This window comes from Podarcis erhardii, assembly GCF_964252035.2.
Source record: "Podarcis erhardii genome assembly, chromosome: 16".
NCBI lineage: Eukaryota > Metazoa > Chordata > Lepidosauria > Squamata > Lacertidae > Podarcis > Podarcis erhardii.
The window spans coordinates 15,932,453-15,949,350 of NC_138514.1; the positions used below are offsets into that span (position 1 = coordinate 15,932,453).

The 16,898-nt window shown below is 43.5% G+C and overlaps 1 protein-coding gene across 3 annotated transcripts in view; it reads left to right on the forward strand.

Moving 5' to 3' along the window:
• The first annotated feature begins 2,907 nt into the window (after nucleotides 1-2,907).
• Nucleotides 2,908-16,898, forward strand: part of LOC309331864 (G protein-activated inward rectifier potassium channel 4-like) — a 38,433-nt gene continuing 24,442 nt past the window's right edge. For 2 of the 3 annotated variants that reach the window (XM_081844402.1, XM_081844399.1), the window contains exon 1: nucleotides 8,117-8,274. The gene's annotated coding sequence lies outside the window, so the exon portion shown is untranslated. Of the gene's footprint in view, nucleotides 2,957-3,397; nucleotides 3,566-8,116; nucleotides 8,275-16,898 lie in introns of those variants that run through there. The other variant, XM_081844400.1, reaches the window with a different exon arrangement.

Here is a 16,898-nt window from a genome sequence, read left to right on the forward strand (position 1 = left end):
GTTGATTTAAAAAAATCTTTTGGCTGTTCTTATTTTTATCTTTAAGCCACTTTGACTCCCTGTTGGGGGAAAGACAGGGTACAGTGGTACCTCGGGTTAAGTACTTAATTCGTTCCGGAGGTCCGTTCTTAACCTGAATATGTTCTTAACCTGAAGCACCACTTTAGCTAATGGGGCCTCCTGCTGCTGCCGCGCCGCCACTGCACGATTTCTGTTCTCATCCTAAAACAAAGTTCTTAACCTGAGGTTATATTTCTGGGTTAGCGGAGTCTGTAACCTGAAGCGTATGTAACCCAAGGTACCACTGTATAAATAAATATAGAATAATATTACGAATGATGCTCTAATGTCAAAAGAGGAGAGCAACATAGTGCAAGACCTCAAAGGGAAATATTTGTACAGGAATGAACACCTTACGACTTTTAGATTAAAGCCAATACTTTGAATAGCACCCAGAAACATACTGAATGGGTTACACAAAAGCGGAAATGTTTTAAGTACCAGTGATCTATTTATTGTTAGCATGGTGGGTCCTGGTTTGAAGATCTCCACGACCCTTTCCTTGCATCAATACATGTGCCATGCATGCAGATTAGGAAAAGAGGGAGACTGCATTTATCCCTGAAACCACAAATGCAAATTGCAGTTGAAGCAGATGCCTCTAGACATCGTTTACCTGAACTCTGGCAGTAAGCAACTAAGTGATTAAAACCTTCCATATGTATTAATAATCCTCGAGCCGTTTACAACACTGGCTAAGTAGTTATTTATAACCAACAGGTTAACCATTGCTATTTTTAACCCGCCCCCCTCCCTGTGTGGCTGGAGACAGGTTTAAATGTAGTCTGCAGATTTTCCTGGCTTTTATCCTCTCCCTGTCTCTGGACTTAGAATATTTCATAGACCACAAAGCGATTTACGATTCACTTAGTACCATTGCGGCCTCAGAGCTGGGTTGAGAATTTTTCCGTCCCGGTGCAGTGAAAGGGTGTCCCTTTCAGTCTCTGCATAGAAGGGAAGATGGTGTCTTGCAGGAAGAGTTAAGTGTTGTGCCATTCTGTGCATCACTGCAGGGCTGTGGTGCTCATAGATGAGGTTCTCAAAAACCTTCTCTAACCACAGAGTTTACACTGGGCAAATGGCACCCTCTTAAAGACTTTTCATGAGGAATGGGATTGTTTTCCGTCTACCAGGCAAGTTTTATTCTGAGGGTGATAATTGCTGTAGGAATAGGAAGGGCAAAACTTACTGGAAAAATAAGAAATCAAGATAACGAACTTTTAATAAAAGAATGGAAATGGTTTATTGAATATTTACAAGCAAACTGTAAACAGATAAGAACATTGGCAGGATTGTTGTAATAACCTGCAGTTTTATTAGAGTATACATTTAAAGTAGATGAATAAATGGTTAAGTTAATTTGGAATAAGCAGGAAATATAAAAAATAAATTTAAGGAACTGCAGAAAGAGGCGGAAGGAAGTTGAGTTTCGGAATGTTAAAATGATTGTAAAATTATTGAAATGTATAAAATTGAAAAACATAAAAAATATTTTTTTAAAAAAATAATTCCTACAGGAAATCCACTGATTTTGCGATGCAGAGCTCTTTGTTGTTCTGGCACACTATTGACCAATCTTATTGACCAAAAAGGAGGGTGCCACCCCCCCACCATTTCCAGGGTATAGTATTCCTCTTCTATGAGATGCTGATAGAGTTGACTGCCTCCCCCCCCCTTACTTTACTCTTGCACTATATCTAGGGTTGCCAAATTACAAAAAGTGTAAATCCGGACACAGAAGTTGAGCTTTTGTTTTATGGCAAAGTTGTTGAGCTTTTGGTGCAAAATCTCTGCACAAAAATGACGTTCTTTTAGCTAATTTTTGGGAAATTTGCTAGAAAAAACAACTTCCGATATGGTCTGCCATACACCTGGGTTTTCCTGGCCATTTATAACCAATACTCGATAATTATGCCCAGACGCTATTTTTGATGGACGAATCCCAGCTATGGCAGGCCTAATGTAGACAGTTATCGCCCAAGACATTTTGATGACTGAGGAACAGGTCTGGATGATATCTGGTTTTCAACATTGTGATATATCACCAGCTAAACACTGTGATATATCAATATATAATGATACATTTTTATTTAAGTTGGCACTCCTGCCCCTAGCAGTCAAGACCCTGGCTCCCCTCCAAAATTTATTTTTTTTATACCTGATATTTTGGAAATTGATTCTTTTACCTGGGATGAAGGGGATGCTGATCTGACTGGAAAGCTCAGTTCAGTTCTCCTGACCTCTTACTTCCTCTTCGCCAGAATGCTTTAGGCTCTGTTTGAGGGTTCTTTCCCTGCTCTGGTTTGTTTGAGAGTGAGTTGCCTACTTTTCCTTTCGTTTGAGGAATATTGGGAATTTGAGAGCATGCTTTGCCTCTTTGGGGTGGGGAACTGTTGCTTGATTTCTGGCCTGTTGTTTTGTGTTGTTTTGGTTTTTTTTGGAGGGGAAAAGAGAGGTGCAGATGTTTTACCTGTCTTTGGAATGGGCTGGTTCTGAGCATCACTCATTTTGGTCCTGTGAAGTAGCTATTCTGTGGAGCCCATGATGCTTTTTTCCATTTCCAAATCTGCCCCATGCACCAAACGAGGTGGTGACCCCTAATGTCTCCTAGCATCATTCCTCAGGCACTCAGCACCCAACTCCTTGCGAGGGCCACCACTGAATGTCTTCTCTCGGCCGGCCCTCTCCTTTCTCTTCCACTTGCCTTCTCCGTGAGCACATCTCCTCCTAGCTCCTTCATAAGCAGGCGTAAATATAGACTCTTAATCTCTCCTCTCGGTAGGTGTCATTCAGGCCTTTTTCTAGGTGCGGAAAGCGAAACTCGGGCCGTTGGGGTAGACAGGTTCTGTCCTGGTTCTCTGGAGGAGCAGAAATCCAGATACCTTTCCCCACTCAGGTCAGGAATTGTGTCTTACTCTCCCCTTTAAATTACCATCGCTTTCTCATTCTAGTTGACGGTTAGCATTTCAGTCTGTCCCACACAACGCATGGAAGAGCTTGGAAGTTTAGAGCAGATGCCAGCAGATGTGCATGTGGGGAGGGGGGCAGGGGGCAACATGGACCCACCATGTGCCTCAGTCTCCAAGAGATTAACCCTGTGGGGCCTGGAGTCTCCCAGCCAGCGTCTCTCCTCCTTGCCCAGGCCTCTCTGATTAAATCATCTTGAGGTAATTCTGCGTGTCATTGAGACAGATTAACGGGTGACCTTCTTCTCCCAGAACAGGATTGGAAGGCTGCCGCCTGGCTCTCTCCATCTCCCCCACCAGCTCTGAACGCACAAACTGGGGAAGAAAAAAGGGGGGGTTTTAGTTGGCTTTTTTTTTTTTGCCTCTTCCAGAATGGATGGGAACGCGTTGGGGAGTGCAATGACCTCGGAGCTGAAGACCTAGCAAAGGGCTCTAGATTAACAATCCGGTAGGAGCGACAGCAGAAAGGACGGGAATTTGCTGTGCCTTTGGGGCTCGCTGGATCCGGCCCTCGCAGCACACTCCGCTGGAGAGATGAGGTAGGTGTACTGCTTGCCACCAACTCTGAACATCGAGGGGCTGGAATGGGATGGTGGTTGGGTCTCTCGCTTTCGCTGAAGTCAACCGGGGGGAAACTCTTGGAGGAAAGCGACAGTTCTACAGTGGATAAGTGAATGTATAGTATATATGGCTTCCCTACACGCCCCCAATACTTTTGATTCTCCCAAAAAGTTGGTTATGTAATCAGACATAGATATATGATCAGGTTCCTTCTTTGCCCAAGAAGAGGGGTTCCCCCAGTCTTTCCCCCTGTCTATAAGTGGACTGGTAATTCAATGTATGTCTGTGTCCCTCAGAATTTAGCATGGCAGCTGGCTCCTTTCTTGGGTGTTGTTTAGGGTGGGGGTGATGGGGTGGCGCCTCCCATCCCAGTGTTTCAGACCACATCCTATTTCCTTGCAGCTGCCTATATATTATAATAGGTATACCAATATATCCTGGTTCATAGCTAAACATCTTTAAATCCGATGCTATTTTGCAATGTGATTCCAGAAAGGAAAAGGAAATTATCCTGTGAGCACGCTTAACTTGAAGGCCCTCCTGGATGACTTAATTTTTTTAAAAAAAAAAAATCCGTCTTTGTGCAAGTAGGAAGCCATTTAATGTCCCCACTGACATTTCACAGATGAAAACTGGAACATTCTTGGGTACTGCTTGTAACAGGCCTCTGCTTTCCCCAGGCATCATTGCCAGAGGTACGGTACTGTACATTCTTCCACTGCCCACTGTTGCTTGCTGCCCATTAACCTGGCCATAGCAGTTGACTTAAAATAATAATTAAGCTTGCTGTCCTATGCACACTTACATTGGAGTAAATTCCACCAAGCCTACTGAGACTCAGTTGCCAATAAATACAAATGGAATTGCTCTGTGAGAGTGTTTTGGTAGGATATTTGGGTTGGATTCCCCCCCCACACACACACACACTTAGTTCTTGTAGGGAGTAAACTTCAGTGAACTTAAAGGGAGATAGGCTGCCATCCATTACCCACTTGCCTTAAACTAAGCATCACTGAATACAGTGGGACTTGCTTCTGAGTAAACATGCCCAGGACTGCCCTGCTGTTTCCAACTAAATATGCCTACAGGGTTTTGCTAGAGAATTCTTGTATTTGTCGGAGAGTAGGTGTTACGCAAAACACAGCCAGTATTTGCTACCCAGGTGCAGGCAGTGAAGGGGGAAATGGTCGTGGGGATTTTTGCGTCCACACGAGTGTGATTGGTGCACAAATTGTTTGCTCACTGGGTATATACTCCTCTTTACCTCCAAGGCGTTTCATCCCCCCCCCCCCCCGTTTTATCTTCATGGCAGAACTCTCAGAAAGGTAAAGTGAAGAGAAGGTCCAAATGGGGATTCCAGCTGGTGTTTTTGTGACCCTGGTCTGACACTCTCACCACCCCACTGCTGGCATTCAGATACCTCCCATCTGATGTATTAAAACAATAGATGCAGGAGATATTTGAAACCCGAAGAATTATAGCGTGTGCATCTTTGCACCCGCTAACAGAATAGAGCAGCTTTCAAAATGGCAAAAAAATAGGGGCAGGATTTTGTCAGGAACAGGGATTGGCAATGTCCCCCAAAAATGGGCTAGCTGGGTGCATAGGATATAGCAAGTGGCTTGCATTTTGTCAGGTCAAAGAGAGAGGGCAGGAGTCAGGGAGGACCTGAAATGCTGCCAGGAGTGGGAAGGAACTATTTCTGCTTTCTGCCTGCATTTTCCTAGGCCAGCCTTTCCCAGCCTAGTCCCCTCCAGCCCTGGCTGGACTGATAGAGTTGGTAGTCCAAAACCTTTGGTGGCCACCGGCTTGGACACTCGTCCTGGTTGTTTCTTGCAGCACCTGATTCCCTTGTGAACACCTTGATTCTTTCCCTGATCTGGCCCACCATTTCTTGCTAGGCACTGTCTTTCCAAAACTGCCCAGAAGCAGCTGGATGAATTTCCACCAGCTTTTGCAAGCCATTTCCAATCCCTGCTGCATAGATGACAATTTGGAGGGAGGGATCCAGAGTGGGGTGTGTCTTGGAATCTTGTATCATTTCCAGGAAGTGAGACCAAAGGCAACTGTCAATGGAAGCATCTGTCAATTTCAGTTCCTCACTGTTCCTCATTTTTTCAGGCTTAACTTTGGTTCTCCACATTTCCACACCAGCTTTCAATTGTTAAAATTATTCTTATTTTAAAAGCCATTCTGGAAATTCATCAGCATTTTAGTGCCAAGTTCTTCCAGTGTATGGCTGTCTCAAAAGTTGAGCTGTGCAACTCATTCTGTTGGTGCAAGGATTTCCACTTTCCCAAAGGAACTTTCTCTCCTCCTTTTCCCCACCATGCACCCCCTAAATCTGCTCTAAAGGTCTCCCCAACTCTCTGGAGCAGATTGGGGGGGTGCAGAGGGAAGAGAGGTAAGGGGGAAATCCCACTGCATGAGTGGAAGTCTTTGCTTTATCACTTTAGTTGGATACCACTCAACCATTTTGGTATGCAATTTTGCCTAATATACACATGTCTGCAACACAGTGTTCCCAGTATAATGCATTTTTACACCATTTTCACTAATATGTGCATTTTTATGCAAACCCTATATGCATTTTCATACACAAAGCTTGGCTAGAGAACTGCATTGCAAAATTCATCGAAGTGCAGATTTTGATGAATTTTGGTTCATGAATTGTTGCTCATTCTCACAGTGAATATCAGAGGAAGTGAGAGAGCAGCAGAGACCTGTTGCCTTCAAACTCTCCTTGCTGGGTTCCTAGAGGCCTATGGTGGGATGTAGGAAGCTGGGCTAGATGGACCGGTGTTCTCATCCAGCTTCAGGTCTCTTCTGATAGTCACATATTGTGTGTGATACAGACCATCCTTCTGCAACCTCATGCCCTCCAGATGTTTTGGACTTCAGGGCCCATCATCCCTGACCATGATTGCTGTGCTGGCTGGGGCTGATAGGAGTCATAGGCTAAAATATCTGGTGGGCACTGAATTGGGGAAGGCTGGTTTAGACCAAGGGTGAACAGTGGCCTAACTGAGGTCATCTGCTGGGCCTCCCAAGACTCGCGCTTGAGAGTCAAATTCTGAACCAAGCTGTCCTCTGTTTAGATCTAGCCACTGCATGCATTTGCCAAGTAGCCCTAAATAAGCCACTTGTTTGTGGCCTCAATTGGGCACCTATGTTATGGTCGTGACAGCACTGATGCAATAGGGGTGCCATCTGCCAAGAGATGAGTATATGTGAATGAAAATATCAAATGCTGTGGAGCAGTGCTCATGTAATGTGCTCAGGTTACATACGCATGTAATAATTATTACATGAGCACTGCTCCACAGCATTTGATATTTTCATTCACATATGTTCATTCGAAATAAGATGGGTTTGTGAAACAATTCTATATTCTCCCACCCCACTGACGAAGATCTACGAAACAGCAGTCAACATCCGGAATCTCTGTTCAGTGTTGGACATTATATTTGCTGAACACACAAAGCTTCACAGCTTATCTTACAAAGTTTGGTACCTCACTTCATTCAAAGATTTTCAGAGACTTTGAGTCTAAGATTTCATTTTGAACTTGTTATTGTTTGAAGGAATTCTATAAAGATTGTCTATTACGTATATATATATGGTCATCGTGTTGCCTAGACATTGTTGACCTCCTCAATGTCCAGCCTGATGAAGAGTTCTGATGGACCCAGAAACTTGCTTGCTGTTGTGTGATATTTTGGTTCATCACAATCAGGGTTTCCCAAACTTGGGTCTTCAGTTAGGTTTGGACTACTGTTCTTATCATCCCTGACCACTCGTCCTGGTAACTAGGCATCATGGGAGTCCAAAAACAGCTGGAGACCCAAGTTTGGGAAACCCTGGTCATAATAAATGGATTCTCAAAAGAGAAAAATGCCAGGTTTTAGGAGAAGAGCCACTGATCAGTGGTAGGGCAACTGCTGTGCACACAGAAGGTCCTAAGTTCAATGCCTGGCATATCCAGGTTGGGCTTGGAGTACCCTCTGGCAGTGCGGACACAACCGGACTAGATAGACCAATGGTCTGACCTCTGTATAAGGAAGCTTCTTACGTTACCACAGCATGCAAGACTAAGGGAAACCACCTCTTTCCCTCTGCTTAGGTTTGGGTGGGTTTCCCTCTGAGAAACATCCTTCCCCTGGTTTGCTGAAGGTTGGCAAATATCCCCCTGGGTGACAGGAGCACCACCCTCATCCCTCTTGCTCCACCGCAGCACGGGATACAGGCACTGCTTGTGTTGCCAGTCAGGGTTTCTCCCTGCTGTGTTGCCTGCCAGCTCTCTCACCACTGAAGGATTTCCAGGAACTTGGCATTTCATAATATGTGCGCCAGCGAGGATTACAGCAAGAACGGCTAGGAACACCACAAATCCGATTGGTGCAGAGTAGCTGGGTTTCCCTTCTCCCTCCTCCTCCTCCTCCTCCTGGGTTTGAAACATAACCCCGACTCAATATGTTCATAAGCAGGAGGTGGTGGGTCAATTGGCAATCTTTGCTAGGTGTGTTTGCCTTTCTTGTTTTGGAGGGGCTATGCATGCACGAGCAGCCTAGGCACATGGTATACTTTGTGTGTGGTAAGGGGGGGGGGAATCCTTCCTCCATCGACTTCTGTCTGGACCAAGGAGGATTTCCTTGTGAGCCGCCGAGATCTGCAAAAGGCAGACGGGGTAAGCTAAGTCAGATATACACAGCCTGTGTGCACAGATAGGCTTTTTATCAGTGGTAGCCGGTGATCAGTGGAACTGGTGGGGCAGAAGGCAGGGAGAACAGCTGACTTTGGGGCCTGAGCTAATGACTGGCAAAGCCACCCCTTGACTGGTTGCCAGTGTGTTTAGAGTGCTGGACTAGGACCTGGGAGACTGCAGTTCAAATCCCCACTTAGCCATGAGGCTCACACTGGGGAACTTTAGATCAATCACTGTCTCCCTCAGCCTAACCTACCTCATATGCTATTTAACACTTTTGTGAAACCACTGGGCGAAGTTGTCCAGAGTTTCGAGGTTTCCAGTATGCTGACGACACCCAGCTTTATTTCTCCTTTCCACCTGAATCCAAGGAAGCTGTCTCCGTCTGTCAGTGTCTGTGCCTCCTCCACAAGAGGTCTGGAGGGTGGCAACATGAGAACGGGCCTTTTCTGCCGCGGTTCCCCATTTGTGCAGTGCTCTCCCCAGGGAGTTTGGTCTGGCTCCTCCATTATACAGTGGTACCTCTGGTTACATATGCTTCAGGTTACATACGCTTCAGGTTACAGACTCCGCTAACCCAGAAATAGTACCTCGGGTTAAGAACTTTGCTTCAGGATGAGAACAGAAATCGTGCTCTGGCGGCGCGGCGGCAGCAGGAGGCCCCATTAGCTACAGTGGTGCTTCAGGTTAAGAACAGATTCAGGTTAAGAACGGACCTCCGGAACGAATTAAGTACTTAACCCGAGGTACCACTGTACATCTTTAGGTGCCAGGTGAAAATGTTCCTTTTCAACCAGGCTTTGGCTAACATTCTATACCCTTTTAAATGTGTTTGTGGGAGAGCATGGGGAGTATTGTTTTGCTTTGTTTTAACAATTTATTTTGTGCTTTGATGCTGAGTTTTTATTTTGTCAACTGCCCTGAGATCTTCGGGTGAAGGGTAGTATAATCATCATCAGCAGCATTATCCAGACAGACAGACAAAACAAGACAACACAGGGATGCCCTTGGTCAGATGGAGGAAGGGACAGCGGTGGCGCTGTGGGTTAAACCACTGTGCCGCTTGGGCTTGCCGATCGAAAGGTTGGTGGTTCGAATCCCCGCAACAGGATGAGCTCCCGTTGTTCGGTCCCAGCTCCTGCCAACCTAGAAGTTCAAAAGCACACAGTGCAAGTAGATAAATAGGTACCACTCTGGTGGGAAGGTAAACAGCGTTTCCATGCACTGCTCTGGTTTCGCCAGAAGCGGCTTAATCATGCTGGCCACATGACCCAGAAACTGTCTGTGGAAGTGGACAAGCGCTGGCTCCCTCAGCCTGTAAAGTGAGATGAGTGCCGCAACCCCAGAGTTGTTCACAACTGGACTTAATTGTCAGGGGTCCCTTTACCTTAAGAGATTGCAGCTGTTCTTGTTCAACAGCAAACACAAGTTTGGTTACCTTATTCTCTGCTTTGGGTCCAAGATGGTGATGGCTTAGCAAGCAGGCTTCAGAGCTCCACAGATAACAGGACTGTAATTAGCATTGACTGCCACCCAGGGAAGTAATTTTTCCTTTTTTACTTCTCTACTTTTTAACTTACTGAGATTCTAACAGCACCTTCTTGTCTATGCTATGAGAAACATCTTGGGCAAGTTCTGTGAAGCATCCTGGGCAGGCTGCCAGTTGCTAGCTATTAACCGCCAACTCCCTTCTATACTTTGTTCCTGAAACTCCTGGCAGTCTCCACACAGAGAAGCTCTTAAATTGAACAAACTGAGCACTTTCTATTTTTTCTCTCTTTTTTGGTTGGTGAAACCTCTCCTTGTTTACTCCCCACGGTGATGCTATGCCTGCTAGTAAATGCCACAGGGACCCTTTACCTTAACCTTTAGAGAAGTCAAGAGGGATTCATATCTTCGGACAGAGTAAAGAAGAGAGGCGTGGTGATATATGCAAAAGAGAGCCTGTCACCTAAATTTTTATTTAAAGATGAACATGGAAGAATTTTAGCAATTGAGATACAACATCAAGGAGAGAAGATTTTGATATTAGGAATCTACGCACCAAACGAGGGGAAATCGGAATTTTACAAGAAGTTGCATGAGATTATGCTGGACTATCTGGACTATAACAACATCATTATGATGGGAGACATGAACGGGGTCGTATCAACTAATATGGATAAGTCACAAAGCCAAAATGTTACAAAAGACGGCAGACTACCAAAGACTTTTTTTGAAATGACAGACAATATGGATTGGATTGACATCTGGAGAACGAAGAACCCCTTGGGAAGAGAAGGGACATTTTTCTCTGAAGCCCAGCTGACTTGGACAAGAATCGACCAAATATGGATAACTAGAGGTCTGGCACCCAAGGTCAGAAAGGTGGAAATCTGCCCAAAGACCTGCTCCGACCATAACGCACTGAAGATGGAAATGACATTACTACCAACCGGTTCCTTTAGATGGAAGATGAATGACAATTTGTTTAGAGATCAGGAGATTATTAAGAAGGCCCAAAAAGCTTTGAAGGATTATTTTGAGATAAACATGAACACTACGGTGGAAAAAAGAACTATCTGGGACGCAAGCAAAGCCATGATGAGGGGGTTCTTGATACAACAGAATGCTGTAAAGAAAAGGACACAAAATGAGAGGAAAGATAAGATCTTGGAGAAAATTAAAGAATTAGAGAAGAAGTTAAGATCAAATCCGAAGTCACAGCCGATTTTGAGAGAAATCAAACTTCACCAAGCACAATATTCTAAATTGATAAATCAGGAAATAGAGTGGAAGATTAAACTAATGAAACAAAAAACTTTTGAATCGGCAAATAAATGTGGGAAACTGCTAGCTTGGCAGTTGAAGAGGAGACAAAAATTAAACACAGTTACAAATTTAGAAATTGAAGGAAGAAACATTCAGAACCCCGTGGAGATCAGAAAGTGCTTCCAGAGATACTTCAAAAAACTATATACCCAAGGGCCGCAAGATGAGGTTGAGATTAAACAATTTTTGGAAAAAAATGGACTAACAAAATTGTCACAAGAAAATAGATCAATCCTGAATAGTAAAATAACACGACAAGAGATTGAACAAGCCATTCAGAACATGCAACTGGGCAAATCTCCAGGGCCAGATGGGCTTACCTCCAAGTATTATAAGACATTAAAAGACTATTTGATACAACCATTGATGGAGGTAAGCAATGAAATTATGGAGGGGAAGAGGGCGCCGGAATCGTGGAAGGAAGCTTTCATCACATTGATACCAAAATTGGAAACCGAAAACACACAACTCAAGAACTATCGTCCCATCTCCCTTTTAAATGTGGATTACAAAATATTTGCAGAAGTTTTGGCAAGTAGATTTAAAAAAGTTCTAAATGAAGTAATTCATAAAGACCAGGCAGGCTTTCTCCCAGGCAGACACATGTTTGCTAATACAAGGAACATTATTGATATTTTGGAACTTTTGCAAACAGACATAAACACAAAAGCAGTGTTAATCTTTATAGATGCGGAGAAGGCCTTTGATAATATCTCTTGGAAATTTATGAAGGGAAATTTAAAAGAAATGGGAGTGGGACGGGGTTTTGAGAATGGGATTGATGCAATATACTCAGAACAAAAGGCCAAATTGATAGTTAACAATGTGGTTACAGAAGAGTTCAAAATTGAAAAAGGAACACGACAAGGCTGCCCGATTTCCCCTTTGTTATTTATTTCGGTTCTGGAGGTGCTCTTGAATATGATCAGAGGGGACCGGTTGGTGGAAGGGATTCAGGTCGGAGCGAAACAATATAAACTTAAAGCCTTTGCAGATGACCTAGTTTTGACCCTGCAGGAGCCAGAATCTAGCACAAAAAGAGTATTACAATTGATTCAAGACTTTGGTCGGGTGGCGGGATTTAAATTAAACAAACAGAAAACTAAGGTGTTGGGAAAAAATCTGACAGATACAGAGTCAGAACGGTTTCAGAGAGAGACAGAACTAATTGTGGTTAAAAAAGTAAAGTACCTAGGGGTAAACATAACAGCAAAAAATCTGAGTCTATTTAAGGATAATTATGAAAAATGTTGGTCTGAAATCAAAAGAGACCTGGACAGTTGGACAAAATTAAAACTTTCTTTGCTAGGCCGAATTGCTGCTATTAAGATGAATGTATTGCCAAAAATGTTGTTTTTGTTTCAAACACTACAGATTGTGGACAAGACGGAGTGCTTCCGGAAGTGGCAGAGAGATATCTCCAGATTTGTCTGGCAGGGCAAAAAGCCCAGAATCAAGTTTAATATATTAACTGATGCGAAAGAAAGAGGGGGCTTTGCCCTGCCAGACCTAAAGTTGTACTATGAAGCCGCAGCTTTCTGCTGGCTAAAAGACTGGCTACTTCTCGAAGACACTGACGTACTGGACCTGGAAGGTTTTAACAATGCTTTTGGTTGGCATGCATACTTATGGTATGACAAGGTTAAGATTAATAAGGCCTTTAAGAACCATATTGTCAGGAAAGCAGTGTTTAATGTCTGGACAAAATATAAAGACTTATTGGAAAACAAAACTCCAAGGTGGCTTTCACCTCTGGAAGCCAAGGCCCGAAAAAGACCCAATATGGAGGCCAAATGGCCAAAATATTGGGAAATATTAGAAAAAGATGGAGACAATTGGAAATTGCAGAGTTTGGAGAAAATGAAGGATAAAGTGTGAGACTGGTTACACTACGCTCAGATTAAAGAAGTTTTTAAAAATGACAAAAAGTTAGGGTTCCAGGTGGAGAAATCGAAGTTGGAAACAGAACTGTTAGAACCTAAGACTAAGGTACTTTCAAGAATGTATAACTTGCTGTTAAAATGGAACACACAAGATGAAATGGTTAAATCGGCTATGATAAAGTGGGCACAGGATATTGGGCATAACATTATGTTTGAGGACTGGGAAAGGTTGTGGACCACTGGGTTGAACTTCACTGCATGTAATGCTTTGAAGGAAAATGTAATGAAAATGATATATAGATGGTACATGACCCCAGCTAAACTTGCCAAGATATACCATTTGTCTGATAATAAATGTTGGAAATGTAAAGAAAATGAAGGTACATTCTTTCACCTCTGGTGGACTTGCCCTAGGGTGAAGGCTTTCTGGGAAATGATATATAATGAGCTGAAAAAGGTATTTAAGTATACCTTCACCAAGAAACCAGAGGCCTTCCTTCTGGGTATTGTCGGCCCGAAGGTGTTAAAGAAGGACCGAACATTTTTTATGTACGTAACAACGGCAGCAAGGATACTCATCGCTAAGAACTGGAAAACTCAAGATCTACCCACACTGGAAGAGTGGCAGATGCAACTGATGGACTATATGGAACTGGCCGAGATGACTGGCAGAATCCGAGACCTGGGAGAGGAGAGGGTTGAAGAAGACTGGAAGAAATTCAAGATTTATTTAAAAAAACACTGTAATTTGGTTGAATGTTAAGAAAGGATGCTAGATCATAAATAATTGTGCACCACTAAACTAGATGGAATTAAGATGACAAGTAAGTTGAGGAAAAATTATAAACCTATTGGAGAATTAACAGATTAGAGTTAAATGAATGTGACACAAGATTGTAAACAAGATGATAAATTGCAGGTAAGAATTGACAATGATGCAAATGGGAGCGGGAGATGTGAGGGAGTCCAAAGAAGTTACGAAAGTATGTTATGATATATGTTATACTGTTTTCTATCTTTGCATTTATGTTTAAAAACTTTAATAAAATATATATTTTTTTTAAAAAAGAGAAGTCAAGAGGGATTGAGTCTGTGCTGGGTGGGTTAATACTCCTCCTGAAGACACAGGTTCACAGTTTAGGAATGCTGTTGGGCTCAGCCCCGAGTATGGATGCCCAGGTCTCTGCGGTGGCCGGAATTGCATTTGCACAGTTAAATCTAGTGCACCAGTTGTGCCATTTCCTTGAGATGTCTGATTTGGCCACAGTGACACATGCCTTAGTTAGATCTCTTTTGGATTCCTGTAGCATGCTCTGCATGGGGACTGCCTTTGAAAATAGCTCAGAAACTTCAAATGGCTCAAATAACTGCGGCCAGATTGTTAACCAGAGCTGATTATAGTGAGCATGCGACTCCTTTGCTGCAACAGCTCCACTGGCTGTTTCCCAGCACAATTCAAAGTGCAGGTTATGACCTCTTTTTAAAAATGTATTTATTTGGTTTTTCAAATTAAATTTTTACAGAGATATATCAAACATACGGTAAATCATTAAAACAAGATTCTGAGGAATCTCCTGGACTTCCATCCTCCCCTTTGTGGGTCCTATTATTAATCACTTCCTCCGGCATCTTTTATGATGATCCAAATCTTTTACATTTCTGTTGCGTCCAGAATTCACCCTTAAACTACAAGTGATATTCCAATCCTCCTAACGATTTTAACTGTTTACAATGGTCTTTAAGATAAGTTATACATTTTCCCCATTCCTTATTAAGATTTTGGTTTTCCTTATTTCTTATTCTTCCAATCATTTTAGCCATTTCAGACTAGTCCATCAACTTCATCTGCCATTCTTCTCTGGTAGGAACTTTATCTTCTTTCCATCTCTGGGCCAATAACATCCGTGCAGCCATGGTTGCATATGACCTCTAAAGCCCTACATGGCTTAGGCCCAAGCTATCTGAAAGACCACCTGCCTGGGCTTTTAGATTTTCTGGGGAGGCCTGTCTCTTAATTTCGCCATGCTTGCAGGCTCACAGGAGAGGGCCTTCTCAGTGGCTGCTCCCAGACTCTGGAATGGTCTCCTTGGAGAATCTAGACATGCTCCCTCTTGGTTGTCCTTCTGCTGGCAGGTGAAGACTTTCTTGTTCCAACAGGCTTTGGGGGGATTGACTGCTTTATTGAAAAGACTGGGGCCATGCTGATTTCATTGTAATAATTTGTATGCTTTTATACAGATGTTATATATGTATATAGTTTGAATTCTATGTTTTATTTTAGTGGTTCCCATTTTTATTTGCAAGCCACCTTGAGTCCTGCTAGAGATATAATAGCAGCAGCAGCAGCAGCAGCAGCAGCAGTAGTAGTAGTAGTAATAATAATAATAACAGGAATAAAACGGGGAGGAATATGTAAGCAACATTGAGCTCCTTGGATGAAAGGTGGAATATAAGTGTAATAATAATCATAATAGAGTAAGAAGGCAGGCAGGTGGGGGCTCGCTGAGGCAGACAGAGGTTGGTGGCGAAGTGCCCCATTTTCCTTAATGGACCACCCTTTGCTAGTTTTAATCCCTATGGGGCCATGGAACCTGTGTGTATGCGTAGAGATTCTCATTAGGAAAATGGCAGTGGGGCAAAAAGGTGCTTGAGAATCCTCCCTCTGACTTCACACACATTCTTGCTAAAATGTCAGACACTGTAGTTTCAATCAAGGTAGCCCTTGCCTTGTCTGGTTGGACTGTCAGACTTACCTTTGGTTTCTTACCTTTTTACACATGCTTGCCTTAAAATCCACACCTCAGTGTGAACATCGATGTCACTTGGCATTTTCTGTCCCTTCAAGGACTTTGTCAAGGAGTGCATGAATGGGCTTGCTCCATTTGGCCCTCCCAGTAACCCTGCAGGGTAGGGTAGGCTGACAGGGACACGCTTGCCTGATGCCACCCAATGTTTTTGGTGTCTTCCCGATACCATGATGCCACCCTCACTCCAATAGGCACCTTCAGAGTCTAAACTTGACATTAATGTGTTTGCATTTAACATGAAGGTTTCTTTTCTTTTTTTCTAAATGCAAATAGTATTAGCTGGCTGTGCATGTGAATGTGATAATTCTTGGCGTCATAACTGCCGTGAAGAATATATGTCATTCTTTCCTGCCCTGGCATAGTTCTGATGAAAACCTCTCTTCTGAAATTGACATTTGCTTTGGGAGGTGCAAAGAGGAAAATCCCCCTCCCTCGTGCAGAGAACATCTTCAGAAGAAGGGTTTTGCTCAGGACGGTAGCAGGGGAGGAAAGGGTTACATCACCCCTTCCCAGCTGCTATAATCCTGATTCTTCTTAGAGCTATGCCCCTGCATGTTTAATTCCAAGAACACATTAGTTCATTCTCAGGATGCATATACAGAAAGATGCCAGAAGTGAAATTCTTGCTGGTGGAGAGAACCCATATATACCTGTATCTTGGTCCCAAGGTGTATAGGACTCTATAAACCAAAACCAGCACCTTGGACTTAGCCCAGTAGCTAATTGGCAGTCACGTTGGGGTCCAGCACCTGGAGATCTACAGATGTTTCCCAGCCGCTGCTCTAAATGTATTGCCTTTCTCCTCTGCTTCTGACTTCTTCCTTGACAAGACTCAACATTCCTGTTGTTTGAGTGTTCCAAACTGATGTTCCAACTGATGTTGGGGCGCGGAGGGGAGAACCAATACAAATAGCTGTGATGCCACACTCTTGGGCCATGAAGTCCTGTTCATACGAACATAGGCAGCTGCCTTATGTTGACTGAGACAGGCAACTGGTCCATTGGAGTCCAATACCCTTTTAGGTGGAGACATGGTGGATCTAACTGGAAGCCTTCCTTGAGCAAAGCACAGGTTCTTCAGTTGAGTGATTCCCCAATCCAATTC